The 25,411-nt window shown below is 39.2% G+C and overlaps 1 long non-coding RNA gene and 1 pseudogene across 3 annotated transcripts in view; both read left to right on the top strand.

Annotated features, from left to right (window-relative positions):
• Positions 1-4,614: 4,614 nt before the first annotated feature.
• The window catches only part of LOC149141051 (uncharacterized), a 31,073-nt gene continuing 10,276 nt past the window's right edge, over positions 4,615-25,411 (top strand). The window contains exons 1-2 of one of the 3 annotated variants that reach the window (XR_016264555.1): positions 4,615-4,808; positions 4,993-5,561. This is a non-coding gene — a long non-coding RNA (uncharacterized LOC149141051). Of the gene's footprint in view, positions 4,809-4,903; positions 5,562-13,724; positions 14,085-25,411 lie in introns of those variants that run through there. The other 2 variants (XR_016264554.1, XR_016264553.1) reach the window with 2 other exon arrangements.
• On the top strand, positions 16,719-25,408 carry LOC149141053 (lysine-specific histone demethylase 1 homolog 3 pseudogene; annotated as a pseudogene).

Genomic DNA, 25,411 nt, shown 5'->3' with positions numbered 1-25,411 from the left:
TTAAATTTGTTTGCAGAGTGATGACAGCCATGACAAGGATATAGATGGTATTCTAAGCCCATTGGTTCAGTTCAGTAACCTTTGGAGTTAAGTGTGGAACTTGTAAAAGAAACTTTACCATAATCCCAAAGAGCCAAGTCAAGATGACAAAAGCTCAAGGAGACGTAGCCCACGATATTCAGGTGAACTCCTAGATTAAATTTGCGGTTAAGTGTTGATGTTTATTTGCCAAATTATATGGTTGTTATATGTGTTTAATATCAACAGAAACAAATGGACTTAAAGCACTTAAACAGTTAAAAAAAACATACACCTGTTTCAAGTATTTAATTCCACAAATGTCATATATAAGCTAGATCATTTATTTGTTTAACTGAGTGGGAGGTTCTAGTAATCATAACAAGTTATCAAACCCCCATATCAAATCAGATATTGCAAAGGTTCAACCAGATTGAGCCCTAACTCCTTATATCCTGACCTCGTTGGGAACATGCAAAGAAAAACAGAGAAAGAGCAGACCGCTTTGATACCATTGATCCAGATTAAAACAAGAACGCAACAAATTACAGATATAACCATAAATACAAAGATGCAATAGAAATAACTATTCATTTCATTAATATCAAACATTGAAATATGCTTACAAACATAATGGAAATAAGACGAGCTTGGGCAATAGTAGCTTATCTATGGGAAGAGATGTGGTGGCTACATGCCTCTGAACTATGTTACAATGAGGCTCAAAGGCCTATTTATTATTGAGAAACAATGGAAAACCCTAAACATCCAAAAACCTAACCCTATGAGATGAAGCGCCAAACTATGGATCCCGTTTGGGTAAATTGGTACATGAACTTTACGGAGTTGTAACTTTGGCATACGATCTCCGTTTAATGCACACAATACTTCGTTAGAAAGATCTATCTAAGGACTACAACGTTTAAAGATGCACCTCAGTTTTCCCAAAAAATGCCGTTCAGGGCCTCAAAACGACTCCGGAAGTTCAGGACCCGAAAAACTACTAAAGATAGTAAATTGTGCTAGAAATAAGGAAACTAACAAATTGAAAGAAACAATGGTGGGGGTCCAAGTGGAATAGGTGGGTGGCCACCAATATCCACCTGGATCATTCCTCCCCCCTAGGAAGCAATGGTATCCATTGCGTTGAGTTCCTTCATGAGATGAGGAAACTTCTGCTAAACTTGGTCCTTGGTGAGCCACTTGCCCTGGTGAAGGAGTTGGCCTGCTTTGACAACTCGATATAGTTGGATCCTTTGTTGTTGGGTGTTCTTGATCTGTGTGTCCATGATCCGATCAATTGTGGCTTGTTCCATGCAGTTTGGATTTAACTCTATAGGTGTGAGTTGTTCTGCAATGTCTGATGTGTCTAGCAATGGTGGGAAGTATGGTTGAAGGCAGTCCACATTGAACATTGGGTGCAGGCAAAGGAATGGGGGAATGTTGAGCTCAAATGCATTATCTCCCATAGCCTTGATAATGGTGTAAGGATCATATCAGAGTGGTTTGAGTTTCCGATAGGCTCTGGTAAATCGCTCCTTCTGCAAATGCAACCAGACTTTATCGCCCACTTGAAACTTGTGTGGCACTCGATGTTGATCATGTCGTTGCTTGTACTTGGCATTTGATTTCTCCAGAATGTCATGGACCCATTGACGGATATGTTGGATGTGCTCAATGAAGTTGTTTGCCTTATCGGCTTCGGACTGGACATGCACTGAATCTGCCTGAGTAGCTGCGTATGGCATGGCCACATCAATGGGATGTAGTGGCTATAATCCTAAGACCACCTAAAAAGGGTTGTGGCCGGTCGAGCTGTGGAGAGCCCGGTTATAGCTGTGCTGGACATAGGGGAGGCTTTCATCCCATGTGTGTGGATGATTTGACTTGTACATGCACACAATGTTACGATCATCCTGTTGACGACCTCTGTATGGCCATCAGTTTGGGGATGGAAAGTTGTGGACTTAGTGAGATTGGTGTCTAGCATCGACTAGAGACTGGACCAAAATGTTCTAAGGAACCTGCTGTCCCAATTCGAGTAGACTGTGGGATCCCAAAGTGTACCCACACTCATTTAAAGAAGAGTTTAGCAGTGGCTTCTAATGTGATATTCTTCTTGCACACCGCTATAATGGCCATCTTCAAGAATCTGTCGACGACCACAAAAACATAGTCATTGCCATGCTTAGTAGAAGGAAGGCCCAACATGTAATCCATGGATATGGATTCCCAAGGTCGATTAGGGGCATGCAACATAGTATAAAGACCTTGCTTCTTGATTGTCAGTTTGGCAATGGCGCAAGTAGTGTAGGATCTGATGTACTTCCCGACATCTTGTTGAAGATTCAACCAATAGAATTACTTCTGTAGTACTGCCACCATTTTCTCGACCTCGAAATGCCTAGCGGCTCGACTGTAGTGTGCTTCCCAAATCATCTTGGCACGCTCGCTTTAAGGAACAAAAAGGTGTCCCAGGTGGCATAATAGGGCATCTAGAGGTGAAAATCTGGAACTTGTTGACCCTCCAAGAGAGTTTAGTATGTGTGGCCAAATTCTGGGTTGCTTTTGTATAGAAGTGGCCAATCATAAGTCTCGTTCCCACAAGGATTGAGCACGGTGGTTAACACCATGATCGATGGTCGGCTGAGGCAGTCTGCAACATTATTGGTGCTGCCCTTCTTATACTTGATATTCAAATGGAAATGTTGCAGTTATGTGGACCACTTCTGATGGTGATCATTCTGCAACTTCCCTTGCATTTGTATGAATTGCAGGGGTTGGTGGTCTGTGTGGATGACCGTTTCCTTCCCCAAAATGTAATGCTTCCATTGTCGGTAGGCCTGCACAATGGAATACGTCTATTTGTCATAAGTGAGATACTTTCGGACTGTGTTTGAAAGTGTCTCAGTGTGATATGCCACTAGATGCCCCTGTTGAGTAAGGAATGCCCCAATAGCATAGTCAGAGGCATCTGTCTTGATCTCAAATGGCTGTTGCAAGTCTGGTAATGTGAGCACTGGTGTAAAGCAGAGGCGATGTTTCAACTCTGCGAATGCCTTCTGTTGAGATTCAGACCAAAATATTTTTTCTTTTGCTCCTCCCTTGGTGACTTGACTCAAGGGCCAAGTGATATGAGAGAATCCCAACACAAACCTGCGGTAGAAATTGGAAAGACCCATAAAGCTGCAGAGCTCTGTCAGATTGGTTGGCGCTAGCCAATCCCGAATGACTTAGATCTTGGCTGGATCCACATGCACCCACCACTAGTAGAAAATGGGGAAATTAGTGACTAGGTGACTAAAAAAGTTAGTCATCACAACTTTTCCGAGTAAAATACTACAAAAAATGAGCAATCTTAAGTGACCCAACTAAAAACGACCAACATAAACGACTAATTTAGTCTCGGTTTAAAATATACGACTAGCTAATAAGTAATACAACTAAAAATGACTAACATGAATGACTAATTTAGTCTAGGAACAAAAATACGACTACTTAACAAGTACTACAATAATATGAATTAGTCATTTATGTTAGTCATTTTAATTATGTCACTTCAACAATCTAAACTTACAAGTGATAGGAGATTCAAATGCTATTATAGATTGGTTGAAAGGTTATACTTCCTTAAACACTTACTTTTGATAGCCTAACTTTGCAGTTGAGCTTCAACATTCTACAAACTAATATTGACTTTAAAAATTCATATGTTCGAATCTTAAAAAACAAAGCAAAACACTACTAAAATGACATAGAAGTTAACCTCAACACATATTAACATGGTCATTATCCTTGTGTTTATTCCACATTGATACACATCCCTTCTCATTCTATGTATACTTATATATTCAATTATTAAAAACTAAATCAGGGTGAAAATGTGGTCGTGGTGATAATTGTTTAGAAGAACCATATATATATATATATATATAGAGGTGATATAGCGAAAAATGACCACTTCACTATTACCTCCTTTTTCGCTATTAACATTTGGTGTTGGTGAATAGGTCATAGAGCCCTCCATACATTACTAATTTAGTTATATTTTACTATGTTTTAATAATTAATCTAAATCTTGAAATCTTCTTCTAATATTATTAATTTAAACATCTTATTTTTGTTTTAATAATTAATTCAAATTTAAAATAATATATATAATGTATATATATATATATATATATTTATTTTAACTATATAATCATATTACCATATTGAAAAATTCTCCAAAAAAATTCTTATGTATTAATTTAATATTCAAATAAATCATAATTTAAAATTAAGTAATTAATATTATTTATATTTCATCTTAAAAAATAAAGTAACTTATCACTCATTTATTAAAAATTATAATAATTTTTATATCCAAAAATCAAATTAGATTTTTTTTTTTTTTAAATAAAACATTGACTTTATAAAATTATAATATGCCAAACGATACAATGCTAGAATAGTCATAAACCTAACATATTATTCAATTATCTATGCAATTCACGAGTTTGTTTTATTTTCCTTTTAAATTTCCCTCTAAACATTTATTAATTTGGAGGGAGCTTTAAATTTCAGAGTTTCAAAGGACTCTGTCCTACCTGACCCGGCCCTAACGTAAAACTTGTAATCCCAAATGTCTATTGCTAGATTTCGATTTTAGGCTTTTCATTTTGAATGTGGTGGAAATATCCATTTAGGGTCACTTTCTGTTGTTTTAATGAAATCTGTGTGAGTTTCCCGTTTATGTGATGTTCAGGTGAATTTTGGAGATGTTTGGAATGACATTGTCCATATATGATGTATGTTCAAATACCCAACTATTATTATATCTAGGATTGATTTTCACTTATATAGATTAACTTAAATCTTATAATGGATTCAATATGTGATTGGTTTAATGGCTTTCATCCGGGTTACTATATGATTGGCTGTTTGAAATAAACTTGTAACCACGGGCATGGTTTTTTCATTTTGGCGAAGCAGTGTTGTGAAGTGGAGCAGTATGGAAAATTGGGGGTTGAAAACTTATGGAAGGGACAAAACCTCAAGTGAGTGAATCTCCTCAGTCTTAGATCTCAGATAGTGAATGCTGGAAAGGAGTAGGGATGTTGCAGGAGAATGAACACTCAAAGAGTCCATTTGCTTCAAATGTCGATGGAGTGGTGAGTCATCATTTGATGAGCCATCATTCAACGAGCAGTACTTCTAGTACCATCCCTACTTTACTTCTGCTCGGCTTCCTTTCTCTTGGGCCTTCGTCCTTATCGCTTGGAAGGTTTCAAGAGAAGGAGGTGTTGTCTTATGCCAACATATTGCGATTGGGGAATACGTTTGCAGATGTAATTGGTCTCTATGAAACTGTTTTCGAAATAGATCCTACCAATGTCAATGCTCAGATTGGAAAAGGAATTTGTCTCCCAATGCAAGGTCTCATTCCATAGAAATTTGAATGCTTTGTAGAAGCTATTGCGCTCAATCCCCAGAATGCTTGTGCTCTCATGCACTGTGGAGTTTTGTACAAGGATGAAGGGAACTTGCTAGATGCAACAGAGGTTCGTTTCTCACATCTGACACTATTTGGATTTTTTATTTTTTTATTTTATTTTTATTTATTTATTTATTATTATTTATTTATTTTTTTCTTCTGTGTACTTATTTTTTGCATTACTGGTCTGTTTGAACTTTTGTATAGTAGTAGTTGTTTTATAATGGATTCTGAAACTGAATGCATATGAATATTATTGGGATGACCAAAATATATCTACGACAATCATGGCATGAATATGGAAATGTGAAAATTACATGATCTCTATTTAAAAAAAAAACAAACAAAGCAAACTATCTCAGTCCATATACATTCTATGTCAGTCCATATACATTTGATTGGCACAATTTTTTGGATGGCACCGTTGGAACTGTGAAGTTTCAACCAAATTCAACTTGTCAAAAATGTATTCTTAATGTACCAAGCCTTTTTTAAGGAATCCCTACCTATTATCATGTCAGTCATTGATGATGACATGGCATAGACATCTACTAACTCATGGGTCACACTTCTACACACGTATGCTACAAGAAAAACCTGGAATATAAATGATAGGAGTATAAACTTGCCGCCCTTCCATCAAATAGGCATTCTTGACTCTTTGGCATGGCATCCTGACAACATTCATAGGCTGGATTATTTTAGACAAAGATATTTCTTGTAAAGTAGCGGTACTCTTTAGAACTGCCCAAATGAATCATTTTGTTTCAAGGGTACCAGATAAAATAAAATAAATAATGATGATAAACTACCAAGAAAATTAATCCAATGTGATCTATTGGTAGTTGATGCTAAAGTTAGTATAGAGTCCATAGTCAAGCAATTGAGTTGCTTTGTCAATTTCTTGAGATTGATTACTATTTGTCGTTGTTGTGCATGTGTCTCAATAACCTTGCAATAATTTTCACAAATCTAGAGTTAGTATTATTAATTTTAGGATAACAATGGTATGTTCTATGCTTAGAGCAATTTTACTTCAATTTTCTTTATTAGTCCAATATCATATAGTATAGCAATCACATCAACATGATAGTAAAATGCAGATAGAACATAAACAATAACAGTAGAAGACAAACCAACACAAGAGGACACAGGATATGGAACCAGCCAGGGACAAACCCCAATGTGGGGAAACCGTTTATAATTCTTCAAAAGTTCAGCAGAGAGAGAGTACAATTTACAATATTCACCTGCCCAAACTGATCAATCAAAACAACAGAAACAGAAGCCCTGACCAGAAAGTCAATGCGGGTCAATAGGGCTGAAATTGACCTCCAAAAAAACTCGGTCAACCTTGGTCAACTCAGCCTCCAACAACAAGATAATGCAGCCCAAAATAGTCTGAAAATAACCAGTCAAATCTGGTCAACAAAAGTCAGCGCAACAACCTGAATTAGGGCAGTCAGCGCTGGTCAACGCAGGGGTCAAACTGCCTCAGTTTTTGTGCCCAGAACAACGGCCTGTCCAAATAAAAGTCTCCCACTCAAAATTGAAGTCAAACAGGGTCAATGCTCGTCAAAGTTAGCCTCCTGAAATTTCGGTCAAATCTGGTCAATGCAGCAGCTAGAAAATACAGTCTTCCTTTCGCACGTGTGGAGAGAGAGAGGCTCAGAAATTCGTACCCAATCAAGATGAGAGAGAGAAATATGAATGATATGAGATGCCAAAATGAGGAGGAGGCACATTGTATTTATATGCAACGTTGAACGCTGGAGGAGGCTAATTTGATGGTTGGCCGACCTTGACAATTTGTCAATAATCAAAATAAATTCATAACTTCATTTGTACATGTCATAATGGGATGATCTTTAGATCAATCTTACACCTCTCGAAAAGAGGAATCCAAAAAAAATATCAGTTGCCTCATAAGAGCTGTCCAAAGTTATTTTTTTGCCCTAGTTTTTACCTTTAACACCCTCTCAACTAGGGAGAACATCACCTGCCAAAATGTCTGACAATTTGTACCATCCTTGTCGCTGCATTGCTCTGCTCTGCTGAACCATGAAGAAAGAAGAAATGATTGAGAATGTATCATACCATTCTCCACTGACCCTAAGTCAGTTTCCATTGATCCCAGATCAATATCAACATCCTAGCATAGGGAGTACGGTAGTACACGATGCGTCCATCGGTAGTACTATGGTCCCTATCCTCATTTCCCTACTCATTGGCCAGATGAGAGGTACTTCCCATGAGTCCTAGACTACATGGGTAGGATGTGCCAGTAGGAGAAGGTGAACCATTCATCCTACTCATATGTCATAGGGGAGGGTGAACCACTTAGCCTATGCATATGCCACCATGGGGTATCACAGGGGAAGGTGAACCATTCACCCTATACACAGCGCACCACTAGGGGAGGGTGAGTCACCCTATGGTCGCTCATCGCTCCAAGAAGTACCCCAAGCCCCCTGGAGCTCCTAGAGCTCACTATCCATCTCATACAAGACCCTCATAAGAGGGTCTCTCCACGACTCCAAGTGGTTCACGGAAGGTTAAGAATTTTACCTTCCCGAGGGGCTTCGTAAGAATATTGGCGACCTACTCATCGGTCCCAATATGATGGAGCCTTATTTCTCCCCGTTGTACCATATCCCGGATAAAGTGGTACCTGATATCAATATGCTTGGGGCGATCATGAAACATGGGATTCTCAAAAAGACGAATCCCACTTTGGTTGTCACAGAAGATCACGGTGGTATGCAGCACATGTCCAAACAACTCACTAAATAGCTTCCTCAACCAGACAGCTTCATAGGAGGCCAAATTAGCAGCAATGTATTCAGCCTCAGCGGTGCTTAAAGCAGCCGACTTTTGCTTCCTGCTCATCCATGATATTGAAGCGAAACCTAGAGAGAGGCAACATCCTGATGTGCTTTTGTAATCCACCACACTACCAACCCAGTCTGCATCAGAGTAACCATGGAGCCTGACATTCCCGACAATGTATCTCAGTCCATAAGTGATTGTGCCTCGGAGATATATCAAGAGATTCTTGGCGGCAATCCAATGTATATGATGACGCTCAACCATAAATGACTCAATGTGTTCACTGCAAAACATATGGCTGGACGGGAGTTCACCTAGAACATCAGGGCCCCTATGAGTTGATGACACTTAGAAGGATTTCCCGAATCGGGCTCGACAACACTTCCGCATAACTTCTTGAAGTTAAGTTCAATCGGAGTAGTCATGGACTTGCAGTCCACCATCCCAAATCTTTCAAGTAGCTTCACAACATATTTTCCTTGAGAAGGGAAAATCTCCCCTGGATTTTGCCAGACCTCCAACCCTAGGAAGTAATGCATTAGTCCTAGGTCCTTCATATCAAATTTGGAAGCCAACTCTCTCTTACATTGATGAATAAGAGGGTTTGCACCTGTCAGAAAGAGATCATCCACATAGAGTACCAAGATGAGAGGTCTATCATTCTCAACCTTAAAGTAAAGGTTCAGATCAACTTCACTTCTTGTAAATCCCAGCTTCATCAGATAGCTATCGATCCTCTCATACCAAGCCCGGGGTGCTTGCTTCAACCCATAGAGGGCTTTCTTCAACTTGCATGCATGTGTATGACGATCTTGAACTTCAAACCCCTTAGGTTGTTCCACATAGACTTCCTCCTTAAGTGAACCATGCAAGAAGGTAGTCTTGACATCCATCTGGTGTAGATTCCATCCTTGTGAGGCAACAAGGGCTATAATCGAACGGATGGTGGTGTAGCGAGCAACGGGTGAAAATATCTCATCATAATCTACACCTTCCTTTTGAGAGAAGCCTCGAGCAACAAATCTGGCCTTGAACTTCTCAACACTTCCATTAGCGCCATGCTTGATCTTGTAGATTCATTTAGAGGTGACAACAGATTTGTCTTGGGGTCTAGGGACCACATCCTAGACATCATTCTTCATAATTGACTTGTACTCTTCGTTCATAGCATCCTTCCATACTTGTTGCTTCCCAGTTTCTTCAAATGAGCAGGGTTCAGACTAAATAATGGTGCTCATAGCAGTTAAGTACCCTTGGTACCTATTAGGCTTCTTGCTTTCACGAAATGTCCCCCTCGGTGCAACTTGTCTCTCGGCATCTTTGAGAGTTTCCCTCAGCCATGAAGGTCTCCTTTTGGAGGAGGAGGGCTCATGAGGAGGAGGATCAATGAGATCCATCGGTTCTTCAACATCGGGCATTGACTCATCCTACAAATCTCCGTAATTTCCTGCATTTGCTTCTTTGTCCTTCCATTTTTTAATCTCGGTCTTCCTTGACTTTGCTTCTTTGAACTTGCATTGTTCTTCCTCTTGGCATGAGTGGAGAATGCAGTAGGATTATTCCTATTTGAAGGCATCTCCAATTCCATCATCCCTATTTCTCCTTGAGAACATCTAGTTAGCGATTATTCAAAACCTGGAATTTTGTTGTTATTGAGAATAGTAGTGTTGAACACATGCCATTCGGGAGGAAGACCTCCAAGGGCAATGAGAGTGAGCTCCCTGTTAGCTATGTTGCAGGAAACGTGGTACAAAGGTCTGTTTCCGTACGAAAACTGGTATGAAACACGCAAACGCGTTTGGTACGGTCGTGAAACGCGTTTCCGGCCGTACTACCATGTTTCCCGAAACGGAAACATGGCCAGTACGGATGGAAATGCGTTTCATGGCCGTACGACCCACGTTTCCTCATTAACTAGTGTTTTGTTTAAATTATATATATATATATATATATATATATATATATATATATATAATATTTTTTTTAGGGTATGTTAGTGACTTCTAGTTGCTTCTAGATGCGTGTCTAAAGTTATAAAAGTGAATTTTTGTCCTAGTGTTGATATGCAATTCATCAGGAAGTTTGAGGCATATGCAGTTCATGGTAATGTTAAATTCTTAAAGTAAAAGTTATTCTCCTTTATTTTTCATTTTCATCCTTTTACTTAAATTTTTAACATTACCATGAAATGACTCAGGGTGTTTGAGAGTGGTTTCGCCCTCATTAGATTTCATATGGAGAAAGTAGAATTTTAGATCTCACTCAAAATCCAACAGACTTATCTGTTTTTCAGGATTTCAGGATTTGGGGGATTGCAATGTTTCCATTGGATTTTATCATGTACTAGGGTATGGAACTTGTATTTAATCAAGAGAACCAAGCCCTCTATGCAGGGGAAACTGCCAATAATCAAGATCATGTAGGGTACTAGGGTATGAAACTTGTATTTAATAAAGAGCACTAAGGTCATTTGACTATGTAGGAGGAGACTCCCAATCAACAGTGGTCCTTCTAAAGAATGGGATGTGGATGCAGAAAATCCTGATTTGGATCTCCCTCTTGCAACCTTATAGTATTTATTGTACTTGCAGCCTCATATATTAATATAAATAAAGGCTGATTTTGAGATTTGGATATATAATAAAGGTTGCTTTTGGATATTCCGATATTTTTATTTTCATTATGTGATCATTCATGAGTAAATGTGATGTAAATTAAATCTTAATGTTTAAGTGTAATAAATTATAATGTATCATTTATGCTTTATGATTGCACACACACACACACACACATATATATTCGCATTTCCCCGTTTCCAAAATTTGGGGAGGTCGCGTTTCGTATTGCTTCCCGTTTCGGAAACTCGTACTCGTTTCGTGCAACCTAGCCTGTTAGAAATAGCTTCACCAATCGAAAGAAGATCATTTTTGATCTCAGTAATCCTCATGAAGTAGGATTGAATATCGTCACTTTTTCCCTTCTTTATATCCTTTGGCTTGTTCTTGAGGAAAAGAATTTGATTTGCAGTGCTAGATTTGAACATCCCAACAAACCTGTCATATATCTCCTTTGATGTATTCAAACCGAAGATGTAAGAAACTAAGTGCTTATGAATAGAATCCCTGATGATCTTCTTGGATTTGAATTCACCTTTCTTGTACTTTGTCTTAGCAGCAGCCGGTGCATTTGAAAGGGGTTCCGTAATCTTTCCCTGCACATGATCCATGACATCTTGCTCTTCTAAAGTCAAACCAAGAGACATCTTCCATGCATGATGATTAGAATTATCATGAAGCTTATCATCAGACTTGAAGTAGGATGTGGAGGCCATTGAGACTTGTGCTTGATCAGTGATCGCTCTTCTTAGTGATTGCTTGGGCTTTGTCTTCACCTGAGCTCTGATACCATGTTAATTTTAGGATAACAATGGTACGTTCTATGCTTAGAGCAATTTTACTTCAATTTTCTTTATTAGCCCAATATCATATCTAGTATAGCAATCACAACAACATGATAGTAAAATGCAAATAGAACATAAAAAATAACAGTAGAAGACAAGCCAACACAAGAGGACACAAGATATGGCACCAGCCAGGGACAAACCCCATTGTGTGGAAACCCTTGATCAATTCTTCTTATAATTATTCAAAAATTCAACAAAGAGAGAGTACAATTACAATATTCACTTGCCCAAACTAATCAGTCAAAACAAAAGAAATAGAAAGCCCTAACCAGAAAGTCAACAGCGCTGAAATTGACCTCCAAAACAACTCGGTCAACCTTGGTCAACTCGGCCTCCAACAACAGATATTGCAACCCAAAATAGTCTGAAAATAACTAGTCAAATCTGATCAAAATACGTCAACGCAACACCCTGAATTAGGGTAGCCAACGCTGGTCAATGCAGGGGTCAAATTGCCTCGGCTTTTGTGCCCAAAACAACGACATGCCCAAACAGAAGTCTCCCACTCAAAACCGAAGTCAATTAGGGTCAATGCTGGTTAAAGTCAGCCTCCTGAAATTTCAGCCTCTTGAAATTTCGGTCTCTTGAAATTTCGGTCAAATCTGGTCAACACAGTAGCTAGAAAAGATAGTCTTCCTTTCGCACGTGTGGAGAGAGAGAGAAAGATGAATGAGATGAGATGCCAAAATGAGGAGGAGGCACATTGTATTTATATGCAATGTTGAATGCTGGAGGAGGCTAATTTGATTGTTGGCTGACCTTGACAATTTGTCCATAATCAAAATAAATTCATAACTTCATTTGTACATGTCAGAATGGGATGATCTTTAGATCAATCCTACACCTATCGGAAAGAGGAATCCAAGAAAAATATCAGCTGCCTCATAAGAGCTGTCCAAAGTGATGTTTGGCCCTAGTTGCCAAATTTAACAAGTATTGTGCAATTTTTATTTAGCAAGTTTAGAGATTGTGTTGCACAATCCTTTTCTAGTTTGGTTAATTTGTTCTATTTGTTGTAGTGTCATGGTGGAAAATCTTGCAAGGAAATCTTTGTTTTACTAAGAGTTTGATTGCCTTTTGCATGAATTGTTTTATTTTCAATTTCAAACATCGTTGGATTGCCTCCTCCCATCACATTGTTTCTTTGTTCACTTGAAATGTTGCAAATGATAATTTATTTCTCTTTGTAAATTTCATGATATTCTTGATGGTGGTTCTCACATTGTCTGTTAGTAGTTGAACCTTTATGAATGGATTTTTTGATGTCTACCTTTTGTGGTTCTATTTCTCATGTAGCACCTTGATGTCTTCAATGTTTCATAGTAGGTCAAAAGATGTTATGGCATGTTCCACCCATTGGAGAAGTTAAAACATGTCACTTGTGGCCATTTGGTTCTAGTCATATAGATTTCTCCTTGATTTTGATTATTTGGGCCCAAAGTAGAATAATTGAGATACATCGACCTTGTTCTACATTATGGTCTTCCTTCATTTTGGATGCATACATTTGAATCACGATAGCGAGTAACTCTCTTTTGTTGCTACATCATGCTAATTCCTTTGAATTATGTTGTTTTTTCTTAGATGAATTGTTCCCACAATTGTTGATTCTTGACCTCTTTGAGTGCAAGAGACATGGAAGCACCTTTTCTAGCACACTCTTGTAATGAACCTATTTGGGAGCACTCTTTGGGGTATGAAGGAGCACTCCATGCCTCCATGGGAGGCACTCTTGGAAGTGTGCTTCTCTAGTGATTTTGGAGTGAACATGAGGAACTTAGATCACTCCCTAAGTGAGCCTAGAGGTTTCCTTGGGTGACCAAGAGTGCTCTCGCCATTAAAAAAATTCTCATTAGGCATTCTTGTGCTTAGTAAAATTGCTTTTACAAAATTTCACATTTGTATGGTTTTTTTCATGAGAGGCCCAAGGGAGGGTCTTAATAGCCCTGCAACTCATGATTAGGGTTTATGGATAGCTCGAAGGGGAGTTTAAAGGATACCATAGTCATTATTGTTGAATATATGAGAGGCAAGGTCTATGTCTGCTCTTGCTTTTCTTTTTTTTTCTTTGTGTTGAATGCTCTATTTTCATACTCTTCTCATTCCTTTTCCTTCATTCTGTTGCAGGGTTTTATCAAGAAGCATGTGGGGTATATGGTGTATTCTTCCATCTTGTAATGATGGTGTCAATTGGAAATACCAATGATGGGAATAGATTTGAGAATCTTTGTGGTGAGGATGGTCCATTTCGTGGAGAGGGAATTTTGGCTTTGTGATATATTTAATTCCATCATAGAGGTATTTTATTTGGTGTTGACCATGGAATGGAGGAAACTCCTCCTGGAATATGCTTGAGTTCATTGTTGGCCAAATGGCTCTAAGTGCAATCAGATAAAGAGATCTATGTTTTGATAGATTTATCTTCAAACCATTTCTTTTTACAGTCTAACTAGGATGCCTCTTGCCAATATTCTTGACCCTAATCCAGTGGAAGAATAGCCTTTGAGACCTCCTTATTAAAGGAAAATGATCTATTGTCTCCACCTCTCTCCAACAAGGTGTGCATCTCCTTGGATCTTGTTGTGCCCTTCTTTGGATGACCTCCTAGTTCAAGGATTTGTTACCTAATGCATCACATAAAAATTCTAGACTTCATAGGAGATTTGGATTTACAAAATATCCCTCACCACAAAGTTTCTTATGTTCCCTCTTCTTCATATGTAGCATTATCCAAGACTTGTCATGAATTTACCCAAAGAAGGGTTTTTAGAGGACCTCCTAATTCAAGGATTTATCACCTAATGCTAATCACATAAAAATTTTAGACTTCATAGGAGCTTTGACTTTCCAAAATCTCCCCCACCATGGAGTTGGTTATGTTCCTTCTTCTTCACACATAACATTTTTTATTTGTAAATTTATGTAATTCTCTGAAATTGTTTCCTGATTCTTTCAAGCATATGTGGAGACTGATGAGGTATCATGCACAGATGACTCTTCAACCTGTAAATATAGTAAGTCATGATGTTTGCATGACTCCTGCTAATTTTGGGATTTGCTGGGAGGTTTATTACCATTTTTCATTTTCAATGTTTACTACGGGAAATTGGCCTTTGTGTAGTTTACTCTCTGTGTTCACATGGAGAAAACTAGAATCATTGGCAGCTGCAGCTTTGTAGTAGGACCCACACATGTTTCTCTTGCTTCTACACATTGCTTGCACATATGAGCTTTCATAGCATGGACAAATGCAATTTTTATTTTGTTTCAGGTGACTGAGTCAAAGAATGTTATTGATCATCTATGACATTTCATCGTAAACTTTGCTATTGCATATACACATAATTGGTGACATTCTATAATGCACAGATGGCTAGAGTGCATACATGGAAGTCACTAATGTGGGGAGTGGAACTATCTTCCCATGAGTACAGTTGTCATGGATGAATCTTAGCACAACCACTTTGCAATAGTCATGGATAATTTCATCATTGTATCATCTTCTTGTTATTTGAATTGTTGATCACAGGTTTTCAGTAGGCCGCTCCCCGATGATTTCACAAATCTGGAGTCAATTCAAAGTTTTATTGTTGAGGAAAATCTTCTGACAGGACCCCTTCCATCCTGGCTTGGTGGATGGAGAAGAGTAACTTCTATAAGGTTATCCAAAAACCAGTTTGAAGGTCATTTACCTTGGGAACTGGGCAACTGTTCATCTCTCAGAACATTGTGAATTAATGCTAACAGGCTCTATGGATCAATAACATCAGAGCTTTTTCATGCCAAGAGCCTAGCCTCTCTCTTTGTCACTGAATCAGTTTACAACTAGCATAGAGGACACTTTCTGAGTGTGCATGAATTTGATAGACTTGTTATTGGATGGGAACAATTTTTCTGGTGGAATCCCTGGCTATCTTTCAAGTCTGCCTTTGGTCACCTTAGACATGGCACACAATAATTTCTCTGGAAAATTACCAGATGAGCTTTGGAGTTCACAAACTTTGCTTGGAATATCACTCAGCAATAACTTCCTTATGGGTGGGTTGTCTCTGTCCATGTCTACTGCCAGAAATCTCCAGAGGTTGCACCTTGATAACAATTATTTACAAGGATTTATTCCTAAAGAGGTTGGAAAAATGAAGAATTTAACAAATTTATCACTACATGGAAACAAGATCAGGCAAAATTCCTCCTCAACTTTTTGACTGTGTCAATCTTGTGGTTGTTGATTTGGGAAGTAATGATTTGTCTGGCACAATCCAAGAAAGATTGGGCAGCTAGAAATGTTGGATAACCTTGTCCTTTCTCATAACAAGCTTTCTGGTTCCATTCCAGGTGAAATTTGTGCTGGATACAAGGAAATATTCCCATTACTTGATTCTGAGTTTACACAACACCATGGACTGTTGGACCTTTCATGGAACAATTTGACTGGTAACATTCTTGAGCAGATTGGGAATTGCAGCGTTATATTTGAGTTAAATTTACAGGGAAACCTACTTACTGGTCATGTTCCTTGGCAACTTTCTTGGCTTGCAAATCTGACTTTTCTAGATTTGTCCTTCAATTTTCGTAGTGGGTCCATTTTACCTAATTTCGAGAGACTCCAAAACCTTCAAGGTCTGATTTTGTCTTATAACTAGTTTTCTGGTAGTATTCCTATGGGGTTAGGAAGGATTTCAGGCCTTGTGAAGCTTAATCTAACAAATAATAAATTGATGGGCACCCTTCCTACAACGCTTGGAAATCCAAAAAGGCTCACTCATTTAGATTTGAGCAACAACAATCTCGTTGGCAGTCTCTTACCATCGTCTTTTCATCCTTCATTTTTTTTTGGATTTGAGCAATAACAGATTTACTATAGGAAATCTATCTTCACTAGTGTTTTTTGTTGTTCATAATAATAGTATTAGTGGAAGCATTCCTGTAGAGATGGCTAACCTAGCCTTGCTGATGTACTTGGACCTGTCCTCGAATCATCTTGAAGGTATCATTCCTCCCAATTTGTGTAAAATATTTGGCCTCGAGTTCATAAACTTCTCAGAAAATGCATTACTGGGAGAGATTCCCGAGAGATGCGAGAGTTTTAATTTGTCATTGCTTGCCAACCTGGGACTATGTGGGCAGCCAATTGGTATTGTGTGTCCCTCAGGATCCTTCTTGAGCAAAGGTGTTGTGTGGGGCATAGCAATAGGGAGTACATTTTCATTGCTTTGCTTGATTTTGGTTGTTATTAGGTGGAGTATGTTGAGATAGGAGGCTTTGGTGAAAAATCCAGAGAAAACAATGCTCACAGTTCCTCTTGACCCAATGACTATGGCTCTATGCTTCTTGAGCCTTTATCATCCTGACATTGAGACTTCTCACAGTCTCTGCTAAGTAGACATGTACTACTTTGTGTTTCCATTTGAATTGTCTTTCACATCTGCAGTATTGATCTCTTGCACATGTCTACTTTATGTTTCCATTTGATTTCTCTTTCACATCTGCAGTATTGATCTCTTGCACATTCTAATCACATGCATTAAATGAGTCCACCTTTTTAGTTCACTTTTAACATGTGTTAGAGTGGGGACTCATATTTTATTTTGGAAAATCGACCATGCCTTTAACTTGACAATTTGCCATCATTAAGCTATTGGATTATGCTGCCTTCACTGACCATGCTTTGCTTCCTTCACAGACTCTGTCTCCTTTGCCTACAGTTGCTTCCAAGTGAAGCTTTCCACACATAGGATTCCACCTTCTCAAGGTGTTCGACTTTTGTCCAGCCCATAACTCCATGCTTTCTGAAAGTTCTATTATACGTTTGAAGTCTTAAATTCTTTCTTACCTACAATAAGAGTTTGTAGAAATAAATCATGAGATAATGGAAAGAGATCACAAATTTAAAATTGAAGTTTCATTTCTCTTATTTGTCAAGAAGACAATGATTCAAAGAAATCACAGAGGAAACATCATCTAGAATAGTATAGTTATAGAGAAAACCACCCAAAGAGGGGGTGCCGAAAACAAATACTACTGCGTACATACTATTAAGAGCTAAAACCTTAGGAGAAATTTCATGTACAAGGGTACAAGGAAGAGAAGATCATGAATTCTTGGAGCTATTATCTTGGATTTTGGAGGAATACTGAGAAAGATATTCCTCCTCCAAGTCAACAATCATTGTATATAGTATATACATCTCTACTAACATCCAAAGTTGTATAAAAGAAATCCTATATAGATGGCTGACTAGATGAACTTGTGAAATTTGTTGTTTCCTGGAAGAGGCATCTCACTAATGGTGTCTAGAGGAACTTGAATTCCTGTTGGTATGACATGAACTATCTCAGGCTCTGAGATGAAATTTCTACGGGGCCCCTCAAGAGGGTGGGGAAACTCATTGATGAAGAGCATATGATCCAATGAGGTCTCATGGATCTAGAATCAAAGAAGGTGTTGCACTTGGCTTGCCACATGGTGCCTCCAGTAGATGGGAGCATCGAGAAAAAATATGTGATTGTCCTAAGGGTCTCCCACATGAACAAAGATAGGCATATCTAATTTAAATATTGGAAGAAGGTGAAGACTGAGTTTTGTAATCCTTGAATAGACAGTAGAACCCCCTTTTGATCACATAATGAATGGGATGATGGAGTATGAAATGTCCTTAGTCTTAGTCTCTTGTAGATGTGTAATAACCTAAGTGGGTGTTACCCAAATAACCACCTGAGCTAGACATCCAATTGACAAACTGACTTGTGAGAGGTTAGCCTATGAATATACTATATTTCTTGTTGTTACAATTTTTTGGTGTCATATTATTAGTTATTTGAAAAATTCTTTTTTTTCTTTGATTCATGATAAAATTCTTGATAAACTTACTGCATTTGTCTTGTTTCAAAGGAGTTGCATCTTTGGTAGTCATTAATGTATTTCCATGCATCTGTAACCTTAAAAAAATAAATCTAATTAGAAGAGACTTTTTGGCTCACAATGTGCATGATTATTACTGCAGGGGTATATAAATGTTGGTGTTGTAGTGAAAAAGCCAAAAACGAAAGATGATTTTGAGCCAAAGCTGAAGCTTTCAAAAGAGAGTATGCAGACAAAAAATTGTGGCAACAAAGTGATTGATGGAGAAGAGGAGGTTTCTTTCATTCTTGGTCAGATTAAGGTAGAAGGTGAAAACCAAACAATATTGCTTAATGTGGAATATGTGAAGAGAAACAAACTTGCAGAGAACTGCTTTGGGTCAACAGAATCAGATAAAATGGATTATGAAGAATGTGGTATTTCTCTTATGAAAATAGACAGAGCCCTAGTGGTTGCACCCAATACAACATGGAATTTAACTTTGGAGGCTGTAAGAAGTTCTCTTGTGAAAAATGAGGTGGAAATTTGATCCAGACTTAAATAGGAACGCAATAAAATACAGAAATAACCATAAAGACAAATATGCAGCGGAAATAATACTTCATTTCATTACTGTAAAATACTGAAATATGCTTACAAATAGAAATGGAAATAACCCAGCTAGGGCGATGGTAGCTTATCTCTGAGAAGAGATGTGTCGACTACATGCCTCTGAACTGTTCTCCCAAAAACTGTGTTACAATGAGGCTCGAGGGCCTATTTATTGTTGAGAAACAATGGAAAACCCTTCACATTCCAAAACCTAACCCTAGAAGATGAAACGCCAAATTGTGGGCCCCATTTTTGGGTAAGTTGGTAAATCAACTTCCCGGGGTCGCGAATTGGTCGTACTATCTCCGTTTGACGCGCATGATAGCCCATTGGAAAGATCTCTCCGAGGACTACGACGGAAAAGGCGATTTTTAAACAGAAAAATCGCTGCTGGTGGATTTCCAAAAAAACGTCGTTTAGGGCCTCAAAACGGCTCCGGAAGTTTAGGACCCGAAAAACTGCTAAAAATAGTAAACTGTGCTATAATTAAGGAAACAGAAAAACTGAAAGAGACAGTTGTGGGGGTCCAAATGGGATAGGTGGGTGGCCACCAACATCCAGCTAGATCATTCCTCCCCCCTTAGGAAGCAATGGTCCCCATTGCGTTGAGTTCCTCCCTGAGATGAGGAAGCTTCTGCAGAGCTGGGTCTCTGGTGAGCTGTTCTGCAATCTCTGATGTGTCCCGAAATGGTGGGGAGCATGGTCGGCGACGGTCCACATTGAACACTCAGTGCAAGCAAAGGAATGGAGGAATGATGTGCTTCAAAGCATTATTTCCCGTAGCCTTGTTACTGGTGTAAGGACCATGTCGAAGTGGTCTGAGTTTCTGATGGGTTTTGGTAAGGCGCTCCCTCTGCAAATGTAACCAAACTTTGTCGCCCACCTGAAACTTGTGTGGTACCCCTCCGGGTAAGGAGAAGTTGTTCCTGTGTTCTGTCACGACTGTATCCCTCTGTTGCTGCTGCTGTGTGGAGGAACCCTTCGCGGGGGTCATGGATGTAGCAACGATCTTCCCCTTACTTTGGGAGCGAACCAGACAGAAAATAAATTTCCTAGTCTGTGAGATGAGCTTGCTGCCTTTCTTAGCAGTGATCAAAGAGGTGGCGGTAGGTGGGGCTACCTCCGGTATCCTGTATAATGAATTATCCAAAGAAATGATGACAGCGCGAGGCCTTGACTCATACACAGCATGTCGCCTCCACAAGTATGGCTGGCCTAATAGTACATCACAAACATCCAGAGGTGTAACATCACACAATACCTCGTCTGTGAAGGGCTTGATGCTGTAGGGAAGGCGGCACTGCTGGCGAACTTTGAGATCTCGTCCTTCGTGAAGCCAATCGATACTGTACGACTGTGGGTGTGGTGTAGTTGGTAGGCCCAATCGCTTCACGACCTCTGCTGAAATAAGGTTCTTTTGGTTGCCACTGTCGACAATGAATTGCAGCGGCGAACCCTTCACCCACATCTGTGAATGGAAAAGACGTTCCCCCTCCTCTGGATCTTCGGGCTCATTTTTCTGGATCTTGGCAGTAACAATAGTGGCGCTGGGATCCGCATCAATGATCTGCTTCCCTTTGTCATTCCCCTTGTCGGGTTCTGACTCAGAGTCGGAACATGCATCTGATTCGGAAGCCTTCAACTCGGCCACCAGCGACTGCTTGGTCTGACACTCACTTGTGTTATGAGTGGGACTCTTGTGGAACTCAGACCACTTTCCTGTGTCCTTCTTCGGCTTCGTGGTGTTGTTCTTTTCTTGTGGCTTCGACGGGTTGTCTTGGGTCACCCCGCCTTGGCTTTGTCCTTTGGGCTTTGGATTTGCAGATCCAAAGTCTCGCTTCTTCTGTTTGAACTTTTGCTCGATTTTGATAGCGTATCGGTATGCTGTGCCGAGTGAGGAGATGTTCAAGAACTCCATCTCTTCCTGGATGTATCTGTGTAGGCAGCCGCGGTATTTGAGTACCAGATGCAGCTCAGAATCTTTGGTACCCAATTGTGTGCGAAGGGTATGAAAAATGTTTGTGAACTCTGGCACATCTTGGTCTCGTCCCTGCCGCAGTGTGGTCCATTTGATGTATTTGTCCTCATAGCTTTTGACAGGGTAGTACTGCTCCTTGATGGCATCCCGGAAGTCATTCCAAGTGGGTGCGGCTGAAAACAGTGAGCCTGTACTTTCATCCTTCTGTTCGCAGCAGGTTTCCCACCAGTCCTTGACGTGGGGCGCTGCTTTGAGATGAGCGAAAACAATCTTTTCCCGACTTGAAAATTCATGAACAAAAAAATACCCATCGAGTAGATTTAATCATTTATCTACGACATCTGCGTCTATTTGACCCTTGAAGACGGGGATTTCAAAATTAACTTGTACCTTAAACGGTGTGGCATTTCCAGAGTAGCTGTTGGAAGCCGATGCGTCGCCTCTAGGTAGCCGCTGAAGGATTTGGGCAAAGCTGTCCATCATCGCGTTCCTTTGTCGCTCGAGGGCTTCTTCGAGCAAGATTTTGATAGGATCTCTTGCCCCCTCGTTTTTCTTCTCATCCGCCATGGGAGGTCGTCGAGATTTGCAAGGCTAGTCTTGCAAAGGTTCGACCAGTTCCAGACCTAACTCCTTATATCCCGACCTCGTTGGGGACATGCAAAGAAAAACAGAGAAAAAGCAGACCGCTTTGATACCACTGATCCAGACTTAAATAGGAACGCAATAAAATACAGAGATAACCATAAAGACAAATATGCAGCGGAAATAATACTTCATTTCATTACTGTAAAATACTGAAATATGCTTACAAATAGAAATGGAAATAACCCAGCTAGGGCGATGGTAGCTTATCTTTGAGAAGAGATGTGTTAGCTACATGCCTCTGAATTGTTCTCCCAAAAACTGTGTTACAATGAGGCTCGAGGGCCTATTTATTGTTTAGAAACAATGGAAAACCCTTCACATTCCAAAACCTAACCCTAGAAGATGAAACGCCAAATTGTGGGCCCCATTTTTGGGTAAGTTGGTACATCAACTTCCCGGGGTCGCTAATTGGTCGTAGTATCTCCGTTTGACGCGCATGATAGCCCGTTGGAAAGATCTCTCTGAGGATTACGACGGAAAAGACGATTTTTAGTCAAAAAAATCGTTGGCGGTGGATTTCCCAAAAAACGTCGTTTAGGGCCTCAAAACGGCTCCGGAAGTTTAGGACCTGAAAAACTGCTAAAAATAGTAAACTGTGCTATAATTAAGGAAACAGAAAAACTGAAAGAGACAGTTGTGGGGGTCCAAATGGGATAGGTGGGTGGCCACCAACATCCACCTGGATCAAAATTGAATCTGTTATTCCCCACAAAGATGATAAGCTAGGAACAAGAGACATTTCTGGCTGGGACTGAAAATGAAGTTTTTTTAGGAAAGGATCATGGAGTAAAAATTGAAGTGGATCCATTACTCAAAGTTCATTATGCTTTAGACCAGATAAAAAATTCTTATGGTGAAGATGAGTTTAATGATATTGACAGAGAAAAAGTTTTTCATAATTTTGCAAGTGGACTAACAAATTGATAAACAAGAATCCAAGTGAAATGCAACATCAGAGGCCAATGATGGAAATTCTATTTCAGAAAGTCGGAAAAGGATAATTGTTATTGGTGCAGGGCCTTCTGAGCTAGCAGTTGCTAGGAATTTGCAGTGGCTAAATTGTCATGTAACTGTTTTGGAAGCATGAGATAGGGTAGGTGGAAGAGTTTATATAGATTGTTCAGCACTTTCAGTGCCAATGGATCTAGGTGTTAGCATTATTACTGGCGTTGAGGCAGATGTGGCAACAGAAAGAAAACTAGATCCATCTGCATTGCTTTGTACACAGCTTGGCCTAGAGTTGACAGTGCTAAATAGTTACTGCCCTCTATATGATTCTGTGACTGGTCAAAAGTTCCTGCCACCTTAGATGAGGCACTTGAAGCAGAGTATAACATCCCACTTGATGATATGGTGATTCTTATTGCTCAGAATGGAGATGTAGCAATGCACATTTCTCTGGATGAGGGGTTAGAATATGCTCTAAAAAAAGCGACGCATTGCTCGATCAAGCTCAACTGGTTCAGAGTTGGCAAGCAGTAAAGGTCTTCTTAACAATTCTGACTGTCAAAGCACAATTCTGGATTCCTCAGCGGGAGACTTAGAGGCATTGAGTGCAACAATTGATTCTAGCATAAAGGCAGTTTCTGAAAGTAACATTTTAATAGTTGCAGGTATGGAAAATGGAATTAACATGGAATCTCAACCTGATAAACTAAATTTATCTGACAATTCCAGCATGGAATAGCAGAGCCTCAATCCACTTGAGAGATGAGTTATGGATTGGCATTTTTCTAATTTGTAGTATGGATGTGCAGCAGAACTTAGTTGGGTTTCACTCCCTTATGGAATCAGGATGATACTTACAGAGGTTTTGGAGGAGCTCATTGTATGATTAAAGGAGGTTATAGCACTATTATGGAGGCATTAACTGAAGGTCTTAATATTCAGCTAGGTCATGTTGTAACAAAGATTTCATACTCTACAAAGGACCCAAAGTCAAAAGGTGGAATAGAGAGAGAGGTCAAAGTTTTCACTGAGAATAATCAGGAGTTGTTGGTGATGTAGTTCTAATAACTACACCCCTTAGCTGCTTGAAAGCAAATACAATAGATTTTTCACTAGCTCTTCTAGATTGGAAATTAACCTCCATTCAACAACTTGGATTTGGTGTCTTGAACAAGGTAGTTATGGGATTTCCGAAGGTCTTTTTGGATGAGAGTGTGGATTATTTTGGGGAAACTCCAAAGAGCACAGAGTTATGTGGCTGATGTTTTATGTTTTGGAATCTGAAGAAAATAGTTGGTGCGCTAGTTATGATTGCTATTGTAGTTGGAAAGGTTCCAATAGATGGCTAGGATTTTAGAAACCTCCGATCATGTTAAACATGCAGTCATGATCCTTCGAAAGTTGTTTGGAGAAACTACTATACCAGACCCCATTGCATTTGTTGCTACAAACTAAGGTGGTGACCGATTCAGTAGGGGTGCTTATTATTATGTTGTCTTTGGTGCTTCTGGAGAGGACTACGATGTTTTGGGCAGGCCTGTAGAAAATTGTTTATTCTTTGTTGGGGAGGCAACCTATAAAGAGCATCCAGATACTGTTGGTGGTGCACTGATGAGTGGTCTTCGAGAAGCTGTCTGAAGCATTGCCATTCTAGAAAACATGGAGGACTCCATGGCAGAGGCTGAGGCTATGGTTGTTGCACAAAGGCAGTCTGATAGTGAAAGAAGTGAAGTGAGGGACATGGTTAAGAGGCTTGATGCAGGAGAGCTTTCCAGTGTTCTTTGAAAAGGATCTCTTAATGGGGAACAAATGACTTTGAGAAAATATGCTTTACTTCAAGACATGTTTGGAAATGCAAAGACAACAACTAGGTGTCTATGTTTAGAAAAGAAGATGTTGTAGCTACTTGCTGCTGCTATGAAGGCTTTTGCTGGCACAAAAGAAAGGCTTGGCATTCTCAACATATGGATCCTGGTATGTTAAATGCATTTTCCTAAATTTTTTTGCAAGTTCATATAATGGATTTGAAATCAATTATCAAGGATTACCTTATCATTTCATTTTGCAAGGAGATTGTAATACTTTGAGTTTATTTCAAATTTAATTAGTGGCATTCCATTATTTATAGATAAATAAATTGTGTGTCTCTTTAGAATTTGTTATGCATCGATTTTCCTCTAATCAACTCAGAGGGAAGTGTTGGATGGCTATTGTCATGTGGCATTAAATTGCTCTCATTCCCTCTCCAGAAATTTCCAATTTTCTAATTGAGTTGATAGTTCATATTAAACTGGAATGGTTTGTGAATTTAGGAACTTTTGATTTATTATCTCTATATTCTTCAAGTTTAAAAGTGTAATGAAGCCTCGTGCACCTTATTATTATAAATTTGTTTTCAGTTTGTACTCGGTTACTCTATATTTGAGTACTTCTACATCCTAAACAAGTCAAACTTTAATATAATTGTAATTGTATTTAGTTCTTGATTTGCAAATGACATTAAAGGTGTTGTTGAAAAAATATTAGAAAGAAACATGGGTGAAGAATGCAACTTTATGTTATAGTGGACTAAGGGAATATCTATTTTTTCCTTTTGCATGGG

The sequence above is a fragment of the Pinus tabuliformis genome, chromosome X (assembly GCF_031772625.1).
Source record: "Pinus tabuliformis cultivar Carrire ecotype Pingquan chromosome X, CPIR1, whole genome shotgun sequence".
In the NCBI taxonomy this organism is placed as follows: Eukaryota; Viridiplantae; Streptophyta; class Pinopsida; order Pinales; family Pinaceae; genus Pinus; species Pinus tabuliformis.
This window is presented reverse-complemented; position numbering and strand designations above follow the sequence as displayed.